This window comes from Tympanuchus pallidicinctus, unplaced genomic scaffold (assembly GCF_026119805.1).
Source record: "Tympanuchus pallidicinctus isolate F22 unplaced genomic scaffold, pur_lepc_1.0 scaffold22, whole genome shotgun sequence".
NCBI lineage: Eukaryota > Metazoa > Chordata > Aves > Galliformes > Phasianidae > Tympanuchus > Tympanuchus pallidicinctus.
The window spans coordinates 13,823,741-13,847,146 of record NW_026294739.1 but is presented as its reverse complement, the minus strand read 5'-3'; the positions used below and the strand labels follow the sequence as shown (position 1 = coordinate 13,847,146).

Here is a 23,406-nt window from a genome sequence, read left to right as displayed (position 1 = left end):
AAAAAAAAAAAAAAAAAGAGAAAAAGAAAAAGATGATGATTTTGTTCATTTTTCCTCAGCACTCAGAACAACCACTGCTTTTGAGTCAAGGTGAATTGTTGATGAGCTTGTAGGCTTAAATGGGTGTTGCCAAGATGCAACACTCTGCAAGTAAACACTCTGCAAGCCTCCAGATGCTGCCAGGAGGAGAAACAAACATTTAATGCTGGAAATGTGCAGATTGCTTGTTCAGGCCCCTTTCCTGAAGGATTTCTGAACTTCTTGTTTGTTGATATTCCATGCCAAAGGTCTCGGTTTGAGCCGAGTCTCTGTTAAAGAGTGCTGTAGCAAAAGGGCTCTTCTGCCTGCAGTGAAGTGACAGCAGGAGTTGGGCTGGAAAGGGCGAAGGGGCAAAGGACAGAGGGTGAAAGCAGTGCTTTGACCAGGATTTCAGCAGAGCTGGCGATAGGCAACACCGGCCTTCTGAAGATAGCAATGTTAAGCAGTAATAGCAGCACATTGCCTTCCCCCAAACTGCTTCGAGTCGAGTAGGGATATTGCTGTGCATCCAGGACAGGGGGAGACTGAGCTGGGGAGAAGTGATTTGCCTTAACCTCTATGGAGAGCTCTGATCCCTCAGTTCTCTGGTTGAGAAGCTGGAGAGCACCAGAACACACACGTTTTCTTTCCATTCTTTTTGTGGCCAGGCACTGTCAAATCCAGCATCGTGTGTGTCTGGTTTTTAGGTGCTCAGACCATGTTGTGCCATTTTGAATCATATTAATCAAAACCTAACCAACTTCTGCTTTCCAGGAGCAAAGTCCCATTCCCGCAGAATGATCCTGCCTTCCTGAGCTCCCAGCAATCTCAGCTCAATGATGTTCTTCCCTCCTTCACAAACCACAAGTGGTGCTGCCCCAACTACCCATTCAGAGGTGATGATGTTTCATTGACAGCTGGAATGGTTCCTGTCTCTCAGCTTGAAAGCCACTTTGGCATCCTCTGGGACAGGTCTTATTGTTGGCTGTTTGTCTGAGCCAGGATTTTCACCATGTTTTACTTCTGTTGCTCCTGGTAGATGCGTTGGTTTTCATTATATCTTCAGATTAGGGTTGTGTGAAGTCGGCTTCTGTTTTGTTTTCTCACCAGAAGAGTGATTCATATTCAAATTGAAGTGCTGTATTACTCTAAGCCAACCTTTTCCCCATGTGCTAATGGGAGGAGAGGGAGACACAGGCGTGGACTGAACAGAATTATTTTTCTCCTGCTGCATTTAGAAACTTTCCAAGTGTTTTTTTGGGAAAGCACGGGAACTTAATTGCCTGACATGGGAGAATCCTGGTTTTGTATGTTTTAAGACAATACAAGATAAGCCCAAATCTGGTCATGTCTGTAAAATGTCAGAGCCGTATGCTACCAGCGGCATTGTCCAAAAAAAAAAAGGGAACTTACATTTCCTTTGAACTTGGTGGATTTTTTTTGCTCATATTTCTTAATGTGGTCTTGTATTTTGTCTTTGCTCGTGATGTTGGTTTTTAAGTTGTTTTTGGTTTGTCTTGAGGCATTTTCTATGGCATTAGCTCATGATCTGCACTGCTGTTTCAAGTGTTCTTCCAAGGAGCTGGTTGCCACCTGGAGATCTGCACAGTCCAGCACATCTTGTTAAGAATGAATGCTGGCTAGTACAGCCCTAACTTGCTGGAGAACTTCAACATCATAGGTACTGTTAATAGGGTGAGCAGGAATTCCAGCTGTGTGTTGCTTTGTCACCTGCAGCTCAAAGTGAATGGCACTGCAGATCTCGCAGAGACTACGGCTTGGTCTGGGAGCATCCAAACTGAGGTGATAGTCAGTTTTATGGAAATCTCTAAATCAGAGTGAAAATTCTCCCTTTGATTATGATGACCTTGAACAGTGGAGCCTACTCTAGAGATTTGCCATGGTTTACACCTACTGATCTGGCCATGTGGAATGATCCCTTCCTACATATTGCTTCCATTCACAGAGTCTGTGTGAAACTGGTTGCATACATTTAAGGTGCATTGAAGTTTTTAAGTAATTATTGTCTCTTCTTGCACCATGATGCTTTTAAAAGTGACACCTGATGAGCTGCTAAATCTTGGGGAGAATCAGTGGACTTTAATGGGACATCCATGGCTGTGTCCTTGTGTTGATTTGGCACTTCAGTTGCTCTAACAAGCTGGAAGCATTGCAAGGATCAAAAACGTTCTGCCTTTGTGATGGTGGCAAATTGGAATTTAAATGCACTCCCAAGGAGGAAGACAGAAGAGCTATTGACAGGTCTTCATAGCTGATTGCAGGTTTGTTCACTGCTGGAGAGCTGGTAACAGATGTGAGGCCTTGGTTACATGTCACCTAAATGTTTTCTGGCTTAAGAGCATTTGAACTGGAATCACTTGCAATTAGCATGGGCTTGGCAGAAACTGGCACTGCAACTGTTTGCATAGAAACTGTTTGCACAGCCCTGTTGTGCCACGGGGAAAACTGATGGTAATAAGTAGCTCCAGCATCATCTTGAGGTGGTGTCTGTGCAGTGACTGCACTCACAGCTGCTGATATCCATGATGGCACACCAGTGCCTCAACAAGGAAGAACACAGCTGTCTGTCTGCTGTACTCAGTCCTACTCACCTGAATGTTATGGTCTTTAACACACTTAGTATAGAATCATTAATGGTGGAAAAGACCTCACAGATCATCTCATCCAACTGTCATCCTTGGCTTATTGTAGCCTTCTTTTTTTTTTTTTCAGGCAGCTGTTGGTGTTTTGGAGTTTTTAGCTGTGTTGCTTGTGAGAATTGAGGTCAGTGCATAGTCCTGGGAGATGTGACTGTTGTTCTGCTCTCCATAGTCTTTTCTGCTTGGGTGAAGGAGTTCCCATTGCAGCTGACTGCCATCAGGCTGGTGCAGAACACAACCTGTTGTAGAGTGAAATGATCTGACTGGCATCAATTGCCCAATCAACACAATAAATTACATCTAACCGTTTGTTAAGTAGAGGAATTAATGAGGACCAGAGGGCACCTGCTGCTGTCCCCAAAAGCCATGGGGCTGCTCGGAGGCTGAGCAAGGTGGATCGTGCTTGCTCTATGGAGCCTGGGAGCTTGTGAGTGGGTGGCGTGGGAACTGGGGACAATTTAGTGTTTGTTACAGGGATGCAGAGTGGCTCCCTGGGGCAGAAAAATAAAGGTATGGTTCTTGGCCCTAGAACGAAGAAAGCAAGACGCTGCAGACTTGTTGCAACCCGTGCAGTCTGCGAATGTTTTCTTGTCAGATGCTGCTGTCACATAAGTAATTTCATTGCCAAGGGGAAGGGAATGAACTAATGAGGTGGGAGAGAGGGCTGCATGTTGAAGGGCTATGTGTTGTGAAAGTCAGCACTCCGAATGCACAACTCTTCACTGTCTCCTGCAGTGTTTGTACGATTTTGGGATGTGTGGGAAGGGATGGTGGTGCAGGGGGGGTCGGTCTGTTTGGATAATGCATAATGCATACAGTGCCTGAGATTAGCCCCTAAAATAGCACACTCCACATCTTAGTAATGTATTGAATACACCTTGATAAGAAACAGTCTGATTGAAGTATTGAGTTTATTGTAGTGGATCTGCTGTGACTCATCAGGAAATGGAAAATGTTGAGCCAATCTCCCCTTGCCCCCCCAGCCTTTTTGGAAGACATGGGAATTAGTCTTAGATGGGAAGTAATTAATTGTTCTGTGATCGTCATAAATAGGTACCAAAGAACAAGCTTGTATTGAAGTATTTATATCCTAATCCCTGTCTTGTGAGCGCAGCTATCAAGAGTCTCCATCAGACAGAGGCAGTAAAAAGGAAAATTCAGTGGAATGAGCAGCTTCCACCTACATGCGTTTCAGCGAGACAGGATGGAGGTGAGCTGGTAGGCTGCGTGCTGTAATAAGCCATTTACTAGGATAATGGCTGCAGGCTACAAATGCTGTTTCTACTTAGTCTGTCTATTCAATGCAAACATTAAAAAAAAAAAAAAAAAGAAAAACCTTCATCTCAGTGAAGTCTATAATACTCTTAATCCCCAGTGTACTTCATGAATATTAACTCTGCGCATGTTGCAACACCCCACAGAGGCAGACGATATGTATGTCCAGCCTGCTTCATCTGTCTGGGAAACTGAGGCAGCAGGAAGGGACTTTGATTGAGGCTGCAAGTCTGACTTGCCTGTGAGCAGAATGGAGCCTTCGGTCCTTGGTGGGAGTGTGGGAATTCTGCCTCTCAGGGACTAATCCCATAGACTTCGGCTTTCCTTTGGAGAGATTTGCTGCCTCTTGCTGTGGGCAGCACTGTCCTGCAGGCTGACAGGAGGCACGGTGGCACATCTGGCAGAGGTGTGGTGTGAGGGCATGAAGATGTGCAGTAGTGTCTCTCCGACTTATGGAGTAGCTATAACCTCTTTGTAGCTGCTTGACTGGGGGATGCTGGGCAAAGAAGAAAGAAAATGAAGATGATCAAATACTTGTTTAAAAAGCAACAACCAGAGAAAAGGATCTTGATGGCTTTGTATTTGTCTGCAGTGAAGTCATGGCAACAGAGCACTCATTTAGCAAAATTAACTGTTTCTCTATCTTAAAATAAAATAAAAAAATAAAAAAAAAAATCAAATGAAAATGATGCAAGGGAACATCCTTTTATCTCAACCAAATGAGTCCATTTGTGCCAAAGCAAAGGAGTCATCCTGGGGAGTTTGCTCCTGAGAGCATGTTCTTTATTAGAACAGAATGTAATAGTTGTCCCAGAGCCATAACTATAGGAGCCTCGTGCCCTAGGCGAGCACTTTCGGTAACAGGAGAGCCAAAGCTAGATTCCTGCACCTGTATAATGTTGAAGCAAGCAACATTATAGTGGAGCATGATTTTAAGCTGTTGGTTATTTGGGATTTCAGCTCAGTTAAGTTCTGGATACAGCTTTCAGAAGGGCTATCATTTCTCTGAGGTTCCTAATGGAAGTGCTTACTTTCAAAAGTACTAAGGTACCAAGGGACAAAATACTGATTCTGCATCCATTTAGGTGTACCCGAGTCCCTGTAATAACCAGCTGCCTCTGAGTCCTTTGTGCATGAAGATTCTTTGTGTGCAGGAGTCCTTTTAGCTCTAAACTTGAGTAGTATTTGAAATAATTCTTGCACAAGCCCCGGAAATAGCACTTCTGTGCTACTTTTGTTTTGATTTTCACTACCCATCTCCGGCTCTGTGGAGCAGGACGTGATGGTGAACCGCATGGTGACGGTATTGGTAGGCACGAAAGCTCGGTATCTGTCACAAAGATGCTCATATTTGGAATTCAGAAATTGTTCATCTTGAGAGTGAGCAGGGGCAGGCTCCAAGGAGAATATCACGAACTCAGACCCGTTGCTTGAGAGGCTTGGAAGATGGTGGTTTTTCTTGAGTAGTATTTTGAAATCAGATCACTCCTAGAAATGGGACTTAGGCAGTGCCATGTAGTTTCCATGAAACTGTCAGTGGAGATACAGAGCTTCTAGGGAAGTAAGCATTTTGGAGCAAATTCTTCAGGATAATTCAACTTGAATGTAGTCTTTGTCAAAAAAACACAAAGGTTGGGGAAGCTTCAGACAAGTTGGAAACTGATCATTCATTGACATCAGCGCTGGTCAGGTGAACGTGAGTTGGTTTCCATTGCTTTTATGCCTGGCAGAAACTTAGACTCATGGAATTGTTTGAGTTGGAAGGGAACCTTTAAGGCCATCTGGTCCAACTCTGCAGTGAACAGGGGCACCTACAGCTCCATCAGGTGCTCAGAGCCCTGTCTTTGAGCCGGACTTTGAAAGCTGTGCCTTTCCCTTGCAAGTTAGACTTGAGTTTGAAGAAATGCAATTGAAAAATGTGTGGTTGGATGAGTTTGATCAGGCAAGTAAAGTTAGGATTGTACAAGAATTTTACATCCAGGTAGATACCTTAGATGTTGTTGTGGAAGTCTTCACTGTAAAAAAACAACATCTGAGGGTTTTTCATGAAGCATCTCTTTCAGGAGGGACTGCACAGGAGTAGTGGTGCTGGATTATGCTTGTCCAATGGGGTGCAAAGCCTGTGGGGCTGTGTCACATCAACCAGCCTGACCTCTGGCTGCTGCTTCTTGCTTGGTCCTCTTCTCCAAGGCTGGCCATGGCTGTTCTTCTGCTTGTTAACAGTTGGAGCAATGCTTGCAGGCTGCCTGAAGGGATCAGCGCGAGCTGGTGAGAGTGGGAGTGCGAATCCAAGGCAGTTGCATGTTACATTTTGTCAACAGCTTTAAAGAAGCATCTGAATCACCTTATTGGGCGGGATGGGACTCCCCAAAGAGGAATGCTGGTGAGTTAGGGAGCCCCAGCCCTGTGGGTTCAGCCCATGGGATCAGGAAAAGCCCAAGTGGCTGCTGCCAGGCGGGTGGGAAGCTGCAGCCCACGGCGTCTGTTGTGTCTGAGAGCTCTGTAAAGTCTCTCGCATCCTTCCTCAAGTTTAGTTTTCCAATGGAGGCTGTTGCAGTAATGAGAATGTCTCCCATCTGCTCCTCACATGGCTTGGCACATTCAGCTAGAATATATATATTTTTATTATGGGGTTAGCCAGTGGTAACCATGACAATTAGACTTATCACGCAGCATTTTTTTCCCCTCCTCGAGTCAGTTTGAAATGCTGACAATTAAATAGATACAGTACGCTTTGGAGATCCATCAGTCTCTTTGTTGTCTTGACAACCGGAGTATATTTAGAAATGTAACAAGTACACGGAGTCCAATTGCACTTTTGCTAAAACATAGTTTTGTAGCTTGAGAATTTAATCTGTTGTTTGTAGATCCAGGTGCTTACTTGAGCAGTGCCTGACTTTCTCTTTGGTCTGTCTGAGAAGCTGCTGCATAGCAGTGGGGAAAGGTGGAAATAAGGCGTTGTCAAACAGGGAGCTGCTGTGCTGGGTCCTCAACAGACAGGGAAAGATGTGCCCACTGCTGCTGTGGGAGCAGCTCTGCTGGGCTCCCTGTGTGCCATGCTGCATGAGTTGCTCTCAGGGTTCTGGAGCCAGCAGTACAGAAGGACTGTGCTGTGCTGTGTGTTGTTGGTAGACTTCTCTGGTTTGCTTATGGCACCGGAGCCTTGGTTGTGGCTGGGAGCTGCTCTGTGCCATAGAAGCAGTAGCAGAGACCGAGACGGCTTCTCCATATCCCTTGTTCTGTCTTTGATTTGCTGTTTGATTTTAACAAAATACTACTCCTACTGTATTTTATACTTTTTATTTTTGTCCTTCCCATAGTTGTAGTTTAACCTGACAATTTTTCATTAGATTGTTGGGCAAGACTCCTAAAATTGTAGAGTCGTTAATGTTGGGAAGATCACTAAGATCATCTAGTCCAACCATCTCCCCATGTGAGTGACCGCTCTAGACTATGTCACTCATTGTGACATCTGCCCTTTTCTTGAACACCTCCAGGGATGGTGACTCCACCACCTCCCTGGGCAGCATGTTTCAATGCCTCTTCCACCTATCCCTGTCTGAAGCTTGGCTTGTATCTTATGCTTGGCAGTGGAACATGGGCAGGGCAACTGAAAGCCAAACAAACCAACAGGATTCTCCTTCTTCGGCAGAGCTATAGCAACACAACACTCTGACCAGGAGCTCAGTCACAAGGGTGGCCTTGTGCCCAAGGGTAAAAAATCCACTTTGGTGAGTGGGTTTAAACGAAAAGATCTTATGCCCAAGGTAGGGACATAGTGATGGTTGGTAGCATCCACGCTTGGAGAGAGCTGTAAGACATGTTGGCAGCATCCATCTGCTGCTGGGAGGCTGTACTGCAGGTGTTCAGGAGGGCTTAAGGGAGCGGAGCCCAACCTAAGGCCAGCTGCTGCTGCCAGTGAAACTGCCCTTCCCTGGGGTGCACCAGGCGTGACATAATGTGGTAAGGCTCAAAAGGAGGAGAGGGTTGGGTTTCCCTGCTATGATTTTCTTCTTCTCATCCCTGTATTTCATCTTAACTTAGTATCTATCAAATAACTTGGATGATTTTTTTTTTCAGTGGGTGCATACAGCTCATTTTCATTTTCTTTTTTTTTTAATAATATTTTCTTTGCTTCTTTCATTTTACCAATTTCCCAATGAAAAACAAAACAAACTTATATCTCAGGCTCTGTTTGTAAACTGTTAACATGCTGTTTTCAAGTGTTTAATACCTGCCAGGGCTTAACCCTTCAAATACAACCACCAAAACCCAAAGATGCTAATGCGTCTTCAAGCATGCTTTAACTAAGTTATCCAAATCAATGACAAAGATAATGGTCTTCTAGTAGACAATATTTAGCTGGAGGTTGGATGAACGCTAATGTTTATTGGCCTATAGGTCTGCAACCAGAGAAAATCTGAATGACTCCATCGATTTCAGTGGAGTTCTCTCAACTGAGGTTTCTGCAGCACTGTAGATGCAGGTTGCAATCTCTGTGAAGTTAAGTGTGGTTTTAATTTAATTTCTGAAAGCCCGAATGTCAGCAAAGAAGCAAAGAGCCGGGCCGCATATACACCCACATCTGTAACTTTGGGTTAGCCCTTTCCCTTGCTGTCAAGTTTAGATTCCCTTGATTGGGCTAGTAATTAAAATGCAGCTTCTTTTAAGCATCTCCCAAAGGTAGGCAGAGAGTGGAAGTGCAGCCTCTGCAGGTTATGTGTGTGTGCTTTGCAGAAAACCCCACGAGTTAAGTTTTTCTCTGCTCTGAATTTGTGTGGCTGGGCAGTTGGCCTGGAGCTTGTGCTTTCGAGCTCCAGAAACACAGAAATGGTCGTGCTGAATTACCAGGCTGAATTATCTCAATGTGTTCATGGCCATGCAGTGCTTGGGAGGCATGGGAGGCATGGGCCACCGCTCATCAGCCCACTGTGTGTGGGGTTAGTGATTCACCATGCATTCATTTCTGGTCACATAAGGGGCATTAGTTTAAAGCAGGCTTGAGGCATAGGTTAGGGTTAGCTATTTGAAGTCTTCAGCCTGAAAGCAACATCAAACAGAGCAGAAAATGTATCATGCACAGAAAAGTCTGTGGGATTTGTTTCCCCCTTTATGAAATAATAATGGTAAATTCCAAACTGTTCACATATGCTGCCTCTGTGGTCAGGACACCTGTCTGTCTCTTTGCTGTTACTTGATATGGGGTTACAGCGCTTGAAAAAATGTTAACATGAATTATTTGTCATGGCAAATATGAAAGGAATAGGCAGTGTCAGAGGAAGCAGCTCCTCAGTGGATTTCCATTGGCTTCAGGAGGGTCTGAAGCAGCCGCTGCTGTTCTTCATCCCTTGCTCCCCTTTCTCCAGCTGCCCAGGAGGGTGAAACTGCTCCCAGCTAGACCTGGCTCTGCTGCAAGGTCAGGGCAGGTTTGGGAGCATGGGGGCAGGCAGGAGCTGCTCTGGTCCCCTGTGGCAATGGGGAGAGGGGCAGAGGTCCACTGGGTCATCGCTGACCGTTGCCAATATTTCCATCTGGGATGGAGATGAAAGGAAATGGCAAACACAAGAGTAGCTATCAAGATACTGGAAGTATGAAAGGCTGCTGGTTAAGCACTGCGAGTGGTTACCTGGAAAACCTGACTTTTCCCTTTTGCTTTGGAGGCACCCAGAGGAAACCAGGATTTGGCCACAACTGATGTGTGTTTAGTGCATTGCACCTCCCCTTTAGCTCTTGTAGGGGTGCCCACACAGCACAGGCAGCACGGTGGGTGAGTCACATTGACTGTAGCAGGAAGAAGAGGCCCTTGAAGCACAGCAGGCAGAAGCACATCTGGCCAGGCTTTGAAAGAGATGGTGTTACCTGGAGCCCTTACCTCAGTGCCTCTCACCAGCTCTGTCTTGATTTAAAACAAATAAACCTCAGTTACTCTGTTACTCTGGTGTTCGCTCAGATTTGATTTGTTTTAATGTGTGAAAAGCCCTTATATGGATCAAACCAGGAACAGACTGACACAGAGTTGTATCGGAGGAAAAATAGTTGTGATGTGCAGTCCCGCACTGCAGGGGAGGGTGGCTGGCTTACGGGCCCTTCTAGGGTTGTTTTCTTTGTGAGGTGTCACTGCCAGCTTGCTTTACTTTCTGCAAAAAGTTTAATTCTGACCTTTCTGTTTCCATCTGCAGAGGTCCCTTAGAAGAAGCTGTCCGTACGTCTGTCTCGGTGCCTGACGGGGCTGCTGTGCTTCCAGGTGAGGAGTGGGTCGCATCTCGGGGCCTTTGCAAGCTGCTGAGTTTGGGCAGGGCGTGAAGACCCTGGGGCTGCATTTGCCAGGTGTGATCTGGTCATTCAGCAAATGACAGGCAACTCTCCAGAGCCTGTGGTGGTGGGGGCTGTGGTACCAAGAGACTCGAGGTGGTTGTACTGTTTCTAGGTCCAGGTCTGGACCTGTGATGTGATGATTAAATCATAGTGAGGGCAAACCTTTGGGTCGCATCAGTAGTGCTTCTTCTTTACCCTGCTGTGTCATTAAATGGTAGTGTCCTTTCATTCTGCCCTTTCAATAAGCAATCCACATCCTTCCTTCTTCTTTTCACCCTCTTCTTGCTTTTTTTTTTGTTGTTGTTACTTTTTTTCTCTCTTGTAAATTATGGCCAGCTAGAGATGAGATCTCAGCGTCCTGTTTACTGTGAACAGTTGGGGGCATTAATAAATGTTGAAGGAAGAAGACAGACAAAGGATTAATAAGCAGAGGACAGGAGATTAATAGCAAGAGAACAGAATTTGGTTCAAGGCCTGGTCTTCCCAATTGCTGGGTTATTGAAGATTAATGGCAGCACTTCTGCTTTTCTCACTCTCTCTGCGGCAGCTTTCCCCACTGAGTTTAATAGACTGTCCCAATGTGTTGCTGTAAATAAGAAATCTAGGGAGAGACCCACCCTTATAAACTGTTGACTAAATGAGATGGCATTAGGTTTGCTCTCTACTGAAAGCTTAAGGAACGGCATTAATATATTTGTGAATTGTGAAGTCAGACATTCAGGTGCTCACAACTCCTCTCGGAATAAAAACATATCATAAAATGTATCTTGCCAAGCAGGCTGTCTCTGACAAATTGTGTTGTTTTTTTTTTTACTGTGTACCCTGTTGAAGAGATTGATTTCTCTTCTCTTGACTGTTTTTTCAGCTTTGTTCCAGTGGAAAATTGGGCTCTTGGCCCATTACATCCAGCCTCTCATTAGGCTTTGTGAGAGATTAGATCACTGTAGGAAACCCTAACTTTGGGAAGAACGTTTCTGGTTAAATTTGCTTGAGCAAATTGAGAGCATCGGATTGCATCGCTGAATGTCTTTATGCTGGTAGAAAGGTGTCCTGTAAAAAAAGGTCAGCCTCAAACTCCACCCTATAAAAGGCTTATGCTGCAGGGTCGAGCACTGCAGTAGTCCTTGGGCATCTGCCCTCAGGTATCTTCACAGTCTTCAAAGATGTTCCTAAGCTCTTCTCTCCTTGCCTGGGGTTGTATCAATATGTAGGTATGTCTGTGGCCATTTCGGTAAGGAAGCAGTGATGTTCAGGTAGCAACGGAGGAAAACAAGGCTAAAATCAGAACTTCATGCAGCAACAACTGAATTTCTTTTCCAAGGAAGAAAGGCTGTGCAGTGTTTCAGTGTCTCTGTAATGAAGCTCTTCCCATCTCCTCTGCTGTTACATTCGGTGCCCTCGGTGTTTCAGAAGTTAATTGATTTGTCCGCGTTACGATTCTCTCTTTAATTTTATGTATGTAAAGAAGAACATACGCTAATCTATCTCCAGAGAAATGCTTCTCTCTTTGAACGCTGGCCTCGGGTCCACCGCGTTTCCTAATGAGTCTGAGCACAGAGGCCAGGTTCCCACACGCTCCAGCCCTGACACACACACATACTTGTACACCCACACTCCTGCTCCGGGCTGAACCCAGCCTCCTGCCCGCTCGCTGCCTTGGGATTTATATTGGCAGCATGGAAGCACGTGGCAGGGGGGGGCTCAGCGATAGATTTGGCATCGAATTAGGATGAGAAAAGCTGTAACCTCCTTACGGCAGCATTCCCCAGGCTGGGTTAACGTGCTGCTCCAGGAGCCTGGATTCCTGTGGGCTGTTACCTAATGTGCCGGGCTCCCTCCACGAGGACCTGAGCTAGCAGACAAACACCCAACACTGAATTACTGTCTGGAATGCCACCGGCTGCCAGATCTTTGATAGCTTGTTTTTAATGAAGATTCCTCCTGTAATTCCTAGAATATCTTGCAGTGCAAAAAAATGAGCTGTGTGTTTTGCTGTGGGCTGAATTTTTCCTGCTCTTCACAGTTCCCTCCATGAACAGAGAAGAAAGGGAGGGGGAAGCAGCTGACTGCACTTTTGTTGTTGTTTTTCTATTTGACTTCTGCAAAATATGCGACGATCAATCGCTCGCAACTAACAAAATGTTTTTGTTTCTCTTTGCAAAAGCATATGGGAACTACAGGAAAAGCATATGGGTGTTTTTAGGAAAACATATTGGTGAATGGACAAATTATAGCAGTGCCAATATGCTTTGGATGTCTGGCTAGACCACTACTACTACCACACTTGCTGGCATGCATACCCATCCACAAGATTTCCAGCATATGAGTGATATGTGGCTGCTCCTGGGGAAAGGCAGGCTAACCTCCATGTTAAAGCAGCATCGTGATCCATCTTCAGTGCGCATGACTTCTTGCCATGGCCCAGTCCGGGCTCTCTGCTGTTTATGACAGCATATCCATTCTTTCACAGTAGACTGAGCCCAGAGCTCCACTTGCAGCCAGCTGTAAGTAATGGTAACGGTAACCATTTTTCTTTCTAAAGCCCTTGACTGCAGTCCTAATAACACCTGAGCAGCTTGCAAACGGGCTAGGCAGCTTCAGGTTTTCTCCTGCTGCTCTGGCAGGCCATTTGTCATTAGCGGGGCTTGCTTTTCATTTCTCCATCACCTGTCTTACTTTTGATGAAATGCAAAGCGTTTGCATTGCTTATGCACCCAGCGTGCTGTTGCTGGTCGTGCTGGACAGTCAGGGAAGGGACGCATGAGCTGTGTCCCCTTACCTCATTTTTGCCCATATTCTCACCTGGCACGAGAGATGTGGACGAAGGAAGGGGCAAAACCTGTAGAGACTGATGGGATGAGTAAGATGCGCATTTGGGCAGTCATTTGAACGTAGCTTTGTTTTGCTTGTCATCCTGCGCTCGCAGATAGTCTGAGTGGCAATGCAGCTCCTTTTAGCGTTCTTTTCCTCATGCCAGCTTCGGGATGATTTGCTATTGAGTAATTTTACATTATTTAATGTAGCCACTTTTCTTATAGCTCTTTTGTTCCGTGAGACAATTCCCTATTTTATTATGCAAACAGTACATTAAGATCCTTGCGGGCCAAGTTCCCAGCAGTGCTTGAGATGGTGGCAGGGACATAGGTTATCTCAAAAGAAATGATCCTCTCCTCTAGAAGCATTCTTGGAGTTCTTCTTTAACTGCATTTGATATTCCACGTGGTTTTTTTCCTTTTTTCTTTTTTTTTTTTTTTTTCCAAAATCCCAGTACTTCCTAAATGTTACAGAGCTCAAAAAATACACTGTATGCCTTGTCACAATATTTAGTACAGAGTGCTATTTACAGTAATGAATCAAAATGTCAGTTTTTAAAATATGAACTGTCAGAGTGTTCCTACTTTGCAGAAAACTTTGATATGACAGTTTGTTAATCATATGACTATTACATCAAATGTGTCTCGGAGTACTTTTGCTCAACAAAGTCTTTTTTTATTCCTTCCCATCCCTTTTCACTGGTAATTCTGATAGGGTTATTTGATTGAATGCACTTTGATTAGAGGTCTGAGAAACCCAGAGCTTTTGTGTATTGGTGGTAAGATGTATCAGTATGTATTCTGATGCTGACTGGTCATCTAGTCCTGCAGGTGATACAGGCAGATTTGGATCCCCTCACCATGTTTCCCAATGGCTGCCCCAAACCTGCTGTGCCCAGGAGGTTGGGATGCTTTGATTGTGATATATGTCTGTAACATGCATGTGGGGTGGAGTAGTGGAGATTACTCAAACAACTGGGTTTCTTGGTGACAATAAGGGGGAGTTTATGTAGATAACTGTGCTTTAGAAATCACCCTTGGGAGGGGATGCTGGTAGGAGAGCTGGAGGCTGTCCAGACACAGCAGAGCCCTGTGCTTCTGCCCCTATATCTTCGCGTCGTGTTGCCTAGGACACCAAGTGCTCTTTCATTGTGTAACTCCCATAGGGGCAGCATTTCTGATCTGGAGTTGGCTCAACATGGCTATGGGCATAGGAGGAATCTAGAAAAGGTGAAAGTCGTGTATCAGCAGTTCAGAAAAGGCTCAAAATCAAACGGGCACTGCTGCCACAGCAACCACTCCTATGAAATGTGGTAACCCACCCCTCAGTTGGGGAATGGGGCCACCAGTTGGCATGAAACCGTATCTCTGTCACCTTCGTTGGCTGAGTTCTGCTTCTTGCTGCTCTCCCTCAGCCCGCTGGAGGAAATCGATTATTATACAGTTTTCATTTTAGGCAAAACACATTCGTAGCATGAGGTTTTTTCTTTTATTATCGCTACAGCAATGGATGGAAGAAGAACTCTAACAGATGTATGATTAGCAGGGCATGAAATTAAAAATGTTTGTGTACAACGGAAAGGTTGTTTACTACCAAATTCCTCATTTGAAAATTAAGCGATATTAAGATTGGCCATGAGATTCTGTATCAGGGACACAGCCCCGTTTGCTCCACGTCTTCCAGCAGCATCAGCAGAAAAGTAACACTTTTAAAAGTTACCTTTATTTTAAACGAGAAAAATAATGCAACTGAAAGGTCAGTTCCTGCCTTTGGAGGCAGATTATCTCAGAGCTTGTTTGCCTGTTCTTCCACCAACGGTGTCAATTCCAGAAAACATTTTGACTGATGCTTTAGCCAAATTGACTAGGGCAAATAGAAAGTTTTCTATCAAAACTCCTTTGTAAGGAAAATAGGGTTTTGATTGAATCATTCCGAGTGTGGGTGGGTACATGTGTGAAGGCATTTGTTGTCAAAGTGCCAAAAAATCTACGTTTGGAGTCCTTGCTGCAGCTTGGTGGGATTGGTGCAGAGCAGTGGTTTCTCCCAGCCCTGTCCCACAGCCTTTTGCCAAATTGCAGCAAACTGCAGTAGTTTGGGACTCTCGATATGCCTGGGTGCTCGAGCACAGCATCACGCTGGTCTCTTGAGTTTGTAGCCTATGTGGGTGTTTTGGAAACTGGAAATACTGTCAGCCCCAGGATGGCTGTTTTGCATGGCTGCTTTCAGATCTTGGTTAAAAACAAACAAACAAACCATGGACATTTAGACTTTTTTATTTTAAAGTGCTGTGTTTTTCCCACCAAAAGTGTTTTTTCATGCTAATGAAATTTCTAGTTTCAGAAAAGGATCTTCCTTCATGTGGATCCTGCCTGTAATTCGCGATTCTCATTTCGAGCTGCTCTTTCACGACCTTCTTTGAAAAATTAGTCATGAATTTTGAAAGAGCTGGGTTTGAGAATTGTACTGGAGCAACAAGGTATGGTGCTGTGGAGTAAGCCTGCTCCTACCTAGGGCTGACCATTTCCTGGAGATGTTGGCTATCACACCTACCTCCTTTCATTCTTTCTGACTTGTAAAGACTTTGTGGCCAAGTTCAAGGCTGATGCAGGTGGAAGCCTTCAGGCCTGCTTGTGTGTGAAGCTTCACCTGACTAAGTGTTTGCAGGACAGCAGCAAGATGAGTTCTGCACTCTGAGTCTGCATGGCATTAAGCAGAAAATAGGAAGAGGGCTGAAAAATTGTTCCCTTGCTCTGGGAACAATTGAGACAGAAAATTGCTTCCAGGATTTCTTTGCTTTTCCACAGAGAGTAATCAGCCTGTGTAATTCTCTGCCACAGGAAATACTGCCTGAATCTGCTACCCAAAGACAGAGGTAGCAACTCGAGGACCAAAGGCACTGCAGAGCAGGGACTGTCCCTTACTCTGCTTTCTCTTCGGTGCGATAGCTGCAATGCATGTAGTAGGATTTCACAGTGATGCAACTAGTACAGCAGAGAATGGCATACAGGTTTAGGGTCCTAGTGCACAGTTGGATTGATCCGCTCTAAATTAGGGGGAACATTTGGATGCTCAGACTGTAAATGGAGTTTTGCTCAGCATCACACTCAGGTTGTAAAGCTGAGTCTGTGGGGAAGGTGAGAGCAATTCCAGTAAGATGATGGCAGGCAGGAGATTCTGATCCTGTTCCTGGTTCAGTTTATCTCTTTGCTGCATGCACTGAAGAAAATCATTATATCTATGCCTTCGTTTATTCAGCTGGAGGACGGAGAAGCACTTGGGCGGCTTTTGGGGCTTGGTAGTAATGAAGTTGAGGCCTTCCAGCCACACTTATCCTCCAACAGCTGGAATGATATAATTTTTATTTTTCACTTGAGTGAGAATGGTTGTGACCAGATCACATCACAGATATAGTACCTGGTGGCCACCGATGTTTGATGCCTAAATATCCATAGTAGGCCAAAGGATCTTGGATTGCTAGAAGAGTGCTGTAGAAGAAAGTTGGTGTTTGGTTGCTGGCTCTGGATGTGACTGTTCCTGTCTGTCTGAGCAGTGTTTGCTTTTGTGTAGTATTTGTCTGCATCTGCGCTTCTGTGCATGTAGGGAAAAGGAGGATAAATATCACTGGGGTGGATTAGCATTAAAAAATAGTTAACTGATCAAACCCATAAAGCTTGTCCAAGAAAATTCTTCAGAGAAATAGCGTTGAATTTTCAAAGCAGCCTCAGGGCATAGAAATGGAGCACTATCATTCAGAGATACAAAAAATCCCCTTTTGTTGGAGTGTTGGACCTATTTGTTCCATTTTAGGAGAGCATTCAAAATGTTTTCTTAATTTACTTCAGAACAGCTCACTGCTTTCCATCATGAGTCCTTGCCAGCTGAGTTAGCTCCGTTCTCCATTAGTTCTTACCCTGCCCTGCAAACATACATCTCCATCGCTCATCTCTTTGCTTCAGGTTGTAAAGAAGGGGCTTAAGGAAGTGGAGGTGGCAGGGAAGGGAAGATGCTAGAGGAGAGTGGCACATAGGAAGGTCATAGAATCATTTAAATTAGAAAAGGCCGCTAAGATCAGCTAGTTCATTCATCAACCCATTCTCACCATGCTTACTAGCATGTCACACCGCTTGGTCCTGCCCCAGCTCTGTAGGTGGGGCAAAGTGGGTCTGGTTTGGTTTTGTTTGAGTGGCGTAAAGCAAGTGCATGGTTTTGCTTATCAGAGAAAGTTATTGGAGGTTCATTATGAAGGCTAGGAAAGCAGCCTCTGGGAATTGGATGCACAAATCTGTTTTATGCTCATGAAGGTCCCTCTTTCACTGTGTTTTTGCTTTGTTGCTTTTTTTCTTAAGATGCACAGAAGTGAAATGCTGCTGTGTGATCCATCCACAGTATTTGGATAGCATGGTCATTAATAGGAATGAAAATTATACCTCACGAGTTGCTTTGTTGCTGGAGTGCCTGTCGTCCTGCAAGGGCTTGGCTGTTCTTCTCTGTATTGGTCTTCTCCTGTTGGAAATATTTAACTGCCTAATACCTTCTGGTCTTTAAAGGTGCCTGGCTGTAAGCCCACTGCCCCTAAAATGAAAGCTATTCATACTTCTTGCACTTGTAAATGCTTAGCTTTAGGGCCCACAGGGAGGGGTATTAATGGCTGTGCCCTGGGTGCCTTTCAAGTGCAGAATTCCACTTTTGCTTCCCTTCTGAAACCTGCAGTCTCATTCTCCAGAAAAAAAACCAAACAACACAGCTTAAACTCTTTTTTTTTTTTTTTTCCTGCACATGTTTATACATGTCCCAAGTAACTTCTCTGGGAAACTGAGGTCATCTTTGAAACAGGTGGGCAATGCATGAAGGGTGAAGCTGTGGCCAAGGGATGGGACTGCTGTCTTTGGAAAGGAATTAAATCCATGCACAGGTGTGGGCATGCCATTTGTGTGTGCCCTGCATACACATCCTGTGCTTGATTTCTGTGGTAAGGCAGAGACCATTTACCCTCAAGCAAGGCAGCTTGCTGGGATGAAATCATCAGGGTTCAGTTATTAAAGCAATATTGAGGCACATCCACATACAGGTGAGCATGAAGGAATGGTGGATCGTACTTTGGCTTCTCATAGGCCATGTCCTGCTCACAGATGGAATCAGTCCTCAGCTCTTGATGATACAGGGAGAAATTGAATCTGATGCCTAGGGCCTTTCTGCACAGGGGAAGCGTTGCAAAACAAAGCCAGGGTGTGAATTTGAAGTGCAATAGCTATTCCGAGCGTACTTCTCATGTGGGCAGTCTTATTCTGCTCCGAGAGGGCCTTTGTGCAGTTCTGCTTCATCCAGTGCCAAAGGCACTCTCAGTGCAGCAAGAAGAATGCCCACACAGGGAGCGAATGGCTTTTCCAGGCTATTTCACCATGCTGCACGGTCCCAGGAGATGCACATGGTTTTATGTCCCCATGAATGTTTCAGGAGCTTCCCCTTCAGCTCTCCCTTCCGCCAGCGCTTTCGCTGGAGAGCTGTGCTTTGGGATGGACCACTGGAGGAGCTGTGTCTTCTGGACCCTTCTAGGTAAACTGTGCATCACTGATTTTCCTGAAGGTATGGGATTGAACTCAGATCCCTGTGGTCTTGGGCTTCCCTGGGTGATGCTAGAGCTGCAGTTCGATATTGCCCATCACTGTTTTTGCCTCTTGCCACGTATCCTTACTGTCTGTGTGAGATCATGTCTGTGTTTGCATGTTGTACCTTTACATATACAAAACCATCAAGAAAACCAGTGCATGGAGTACGAACATTATCTGAATATTGCTGAACAGGAATGGAAAAGAGAAAAAAGCCCATCTGTTCTACAAAGAGGCAGTGTAAAGAGCAGGCTCTGTGACTAAATAAATTCACATCTGTTGAGCAGAACCATCAAATGGCGAGCAGAGGGGCCTAATGTGAATCACATGTTGAAACCACAAGTATGAGTGAGATGAGCTGCAAAAGAGAGAGCCTGGAAGTGTTGATCCATGTGAGCAACTGTTGGTTTCTCTCCTTATTCTCCTTCCCTTTCACAGTTTCCTGAGTAAGTGATATAGCATCAAAAAACCCCACACAAACAGCCATCCTTGTGCACATGTGTACGCACATCTTTGTGTGTGCGTTTATATTCCTTGCACAATTAAATATATTGTGTTGAGCCATTAAATCATAACTTCAATTGGAAGTCAGGAGAGTGATGAATTTTAGAGGGGGTTGCAGAGAAGAGAGGGCACAGCTTTGGCAGAAAGAGCAGGTGAAGCTGGTCCCTGATGGTTGCTTCACTAGAATGGCTCTGAGGTCACTTGCTTTAAAAAGGGACTTGCTTAGTAGTGCTTCTTCAGTGGGATGTCTGCAGCACTGTCATTGCAGGAGACCTGATGACAGCAACGTAGAAACTCCAAAGCCATAGGTTATGCCTGCGTAAGCTCAAGCTAATTTCAAAATACTATCTGTTTACTGGTTCTACCATACTGCATCTTTCCATGGATCAATTTTCTTTGCTGCTTAGGTTTTCCCCTTAGCATTTTAAGTTGTACAGAAACAAAGAGCAGCTCAAGTTTCCTTATTGGTTGCATTTACAGTTTATTTTCTTTTTCTGTGCCAGGAACATATCAATACAATTGCAAAACACAGTGTTTTTATGACCTGAGGCAGCAGTTTCTAACTCAAAAACAAGAAAGCTTTGGGGATGTGCACACAGCCCAGGTGCCTCAGCTGCGTTGTTCGGTCTCCGTAGCCCCTCAGAGAGTCCATCAAGAGAGGCTTGGATCTTCCCTCCCACAAGATGCCAAGAAAAGAAGCATGCAATAATTTTAATATCAAAAGTGGTTTCTTGTGGCTATCCTCTCTTTTGTCTTAGATGTTTTGCAGTATATGAGGATGGACTTGCGGGAGCAAAGAGTAGCGATAGATAAACTACAAGACATGCTTTGCACAGATTCTGGTCCTGTGCAGCTCAGTGTGCTTTTTCCAGCTGACAGAGCCATGCTTATGCAGCTCATGTTTTGAGCTGTGCAGGAGGTAATGAGGCACTCTGAGGGGCTGGTGGGGTTGAAGGTCCTTGTGGAATGGTTAAGGTGTTTGCTTCTTCCTTTCTTCCAAAAATACCCCGTGGTCACAATCTGCTTCCTTATTTCCATGCCCACTGAGAAGGCACAGTGAACTTAGAGAAGCACTGGAATGTTTTCTTAGGACTCAAGTTTGAGCCACTTCATCCCGGGGAACCAATATGGCCAGACCAGTTTCAATACTTTTGTCACAACAAGGCTTCATGCTGATTTCTGGGAAAAGGAACAAAGGATTGATGTGGTTGTCTAAAACCAGACAGCACCGATGGCATGGTGGTGGAGCTACTGGAGGTACCTTTTAGAGATGATGCACTCGCTCAGCAACACTGCAAGGCCAGAGTGGCTGCCTGGCCAAGTTAGTCAGCTTCACTGCTAGCTGTGTGGATTGGGCCAGCTGGGGAATTGTCTCCTAGAGCTTTTTGCATGGCAGTTCTTGAGTGAGCAAGCACTGAGTTAATGTGGAAGAGCAAGTTTACTTAGTTGGTGCTCAGTAGTTTGAAGAGTTCGAAAGAAGAATCGAAAGTCAAATACCAAGCACTTGTCTTTAGTCACCACTTTCTATTCAGAGCAGAACTAATGCCCTCCAGTTAGTAAAAGAGCATCTTATCTTGGTATGCTCCAAAGTGTCGGCACGCTTGCCTCTGTTCTTAATATTCTTCTTGACTCATTTCCCCATGGTTCCAGAACATCCCTCTTTGAAGAGCCATCTTCTCAAATAGCTGTACGTTGTGCTTACTGCAAGTAGCACAAGGTAGCTCACATCGCTTCACTTCTTCTCCTATCCATGTGTCCATGGACAGTCAGGAGCTTCATAGATTTGTGCATCATCTCAAAAAATAACTTTTATTCTACTATGTGATATCTTTCTTTGAAAGGACAGTGCACTTTGCACTATACTGTGAATGCCATGTCAAATTCAAGTCTAGTGTGCACCATCGTTACAAATAAGCAGAGTGCATGTTGCATTACTTTAGAAGAACCCTGTCAGAGCCAGACACTTCTGTCCAAATGACAAAATAAAGTACCAGAGATGTACACAGCGGATCAGGAGATTCAGCTGGAGAGCTGGAAAAAGTGTGTTCACTTGGAAAGTAGCGCAGCGTGTGAACAAGTTGCTAGAGTTGATTCTCCATTTTGGAAATTTTCAAGGACAAAGCTATGACATGAATCTACTGGTAAGTCAAGCTTTATCTAAAAGCAGGACTCAACAGCCAGCAGAGATGCTTGCTCTTTCTTGAGAGTACTGTGGGCTGTCAGTTTCTTAAAGAAGAATGCACTTTGATGCTTTAGTTTCCCTTTGTGTTGCAAAAGGGAGACAGGAATACATTAAGGTGCTGGTGTCTTGAGAATGTCAAATCACCTGTTGTTGTGAAACTTAGAAAAACATACTCTTTTTCTGACCTTTTGTGCAAAGGAGCGTGTGTACTTCTTTTTCTACCATTTTCAGGCACTCAACTGTCTCGCTTCCATTAGCAGTCTCTCTGCAGCATCAGTTCCCAGCCATCTGGCAGCAATCACTCTTCCGTATATTAGGATCTAGGATTTTTCATAGGAAAAAGGCTATTTCCCCTTATTATTTGCAAGGTGCCACAGGCCAAGCAGCCAAAAATGAGGCACAGGTTGATGCAGTGCTCAGGGGCGAGGAGAAAACATCTGAGGATTTGTTATAATGGAATCTGTGACTTCAGGACAGCTTGGAGTCTGGTCAGGAAAGGTTAAGTGGATCAGGCAGGAGGGAAAGAAGCCCGGGATTAAAGATTTTGCTCCTGGACACAGTTCCTGCTCGTTAACTGATTTTTAGGGTTAACAGTTTTGAAGTCTGGCTTCTACTACTGGCCCCTTGAGGTTGGCCCAGAAGAAGGTTGGCTGTGGCACTGGCTCTGCACTCGTGTCCCTCTTGAACGTGACCTCTGCTGTGCCCATATTCTGGGCTGCAGCTCCTCTCCCATTCACAGAAATCCTCCTGACAGCTTGGGTTGTAGATTGCAAACTGCAGATTTGTGCTCTTCCAGGGTTGGTAGCAGCTGACTTTTCCTGCAGTCGCAATCATTTTGTAAGAGAAATGCAGTGCAGGGAGCCTGCCATAAATCACAGCTTACCTGCACCCACGTAGCCTTGCTGGGTTGCGCCTCAAGCCCTGCTCTGTTGCCATGTTCATTTTATATCAGTTTCCCCTCTCTACTGGGCTCAGATCCCTGCTGTTTATCCCCAGGCGGAGACATAAACACACAGCTCTCTGTAAAGCTAATACAATTATCTGTGTGTCAATACGCTGCCACGGTCCCATTTGGTCCCACTGGGGTCCTGTTGATATCTCACTGCTGAGCTGAATGTCAGTTCTGCACTGTTCCTTCTTGTTTACAGGCAGCATCAGCATCCAAACAGCCTGGATTTGCTCTGAAAGCTTTAACCTTGCCGTCTTTATGTTATCCTGGTATCTTTTTTCATATGTGGAATCTTCTTGATAGGCCTGATTCCATTGTGTGCCCACTGGCTGGGTGCACTCCATATTGTTTGGCAGTGCCTTGCTGACTTTTTTTTGGCAGAAGGATCTTGAGAATAAACGATGTGCAGGAAAACAGTATTTCTGTAAGGGAGCTCATGGTCTGAGACTCCCAAAAATAACCTCTCTGCATCATTCTCCCTGTTCTTTTGCTGTCCCTATTAATATATTTCCTCTCCTGTGCATGAAATTCTCAAGCATCCATCTCAAACTTTCCTTTGTGGTGCAGCAACACCCTCACAAACATGTAGGTCATGTTATCAGGAAGAAAAGCTCAAGAACTGGAAGAACTTTTGCTAGCTTGGGGCTGCCTCTTGGCTCAGCTCTGAAGGTTCAACCACAAACTTTGTGTATTTGAGTAAGCATTTTGGACTGGTCGCCAGGTCTGCCTCCTCCACTGCTATTGCCTCGGGGTTTGTTGTGACCACAGGTAGCTGAGGCCTTGGATTAATATTTTGTCCAATATAATTGTGTTTGGAGTTGCTGAGGACTGCCTCATTCCACAGGAGTCAGGAATCAGCCGCTCTCTCGTGAAATTGTAATGTGGTCATTAGAGTTGTATTAGATTAGATAGATCTATGTATCTCCAGGGAACCAGTACCATCTCTTTGTTTCAATGCACATGGGCCAGTCAAGTTCAATTTATTAGGTTTTTAGAGCCTAGTTTATCATCCAACACCAGGATGTGACATGGCTGTAAAAGGAAGATCTTGCTCGTCAGCTTTTATGTGCGTGTTTTGCAGCG

General features: G+C 44.9%; 1 protein-coding gene across 7 annotated transcripts in view; it reads left to right on the top strand.

The window, feature by feature from the left end:
* The window catches only part of LPP (LIM domain containing preferred translocation partner in lipoma), a 310,262-nt gene that overhangs the window by 80,118 nt on the left and 206,738 nt on the right, over positions 1-23,406 (top strand). For all 7 annotated transcript variants that reach the window (XM_052686960.1, XM_052686961.1, XM_052686957.1 and 4 more), the window contains one exon: positions 10,133-10,197. The gene's annotated coding sequence lies outside the window, so the exon portion shown is untranslated. The remainder of the gene's footprint in view (positions 1-10,132; positions 10,198-23,406) is intronic.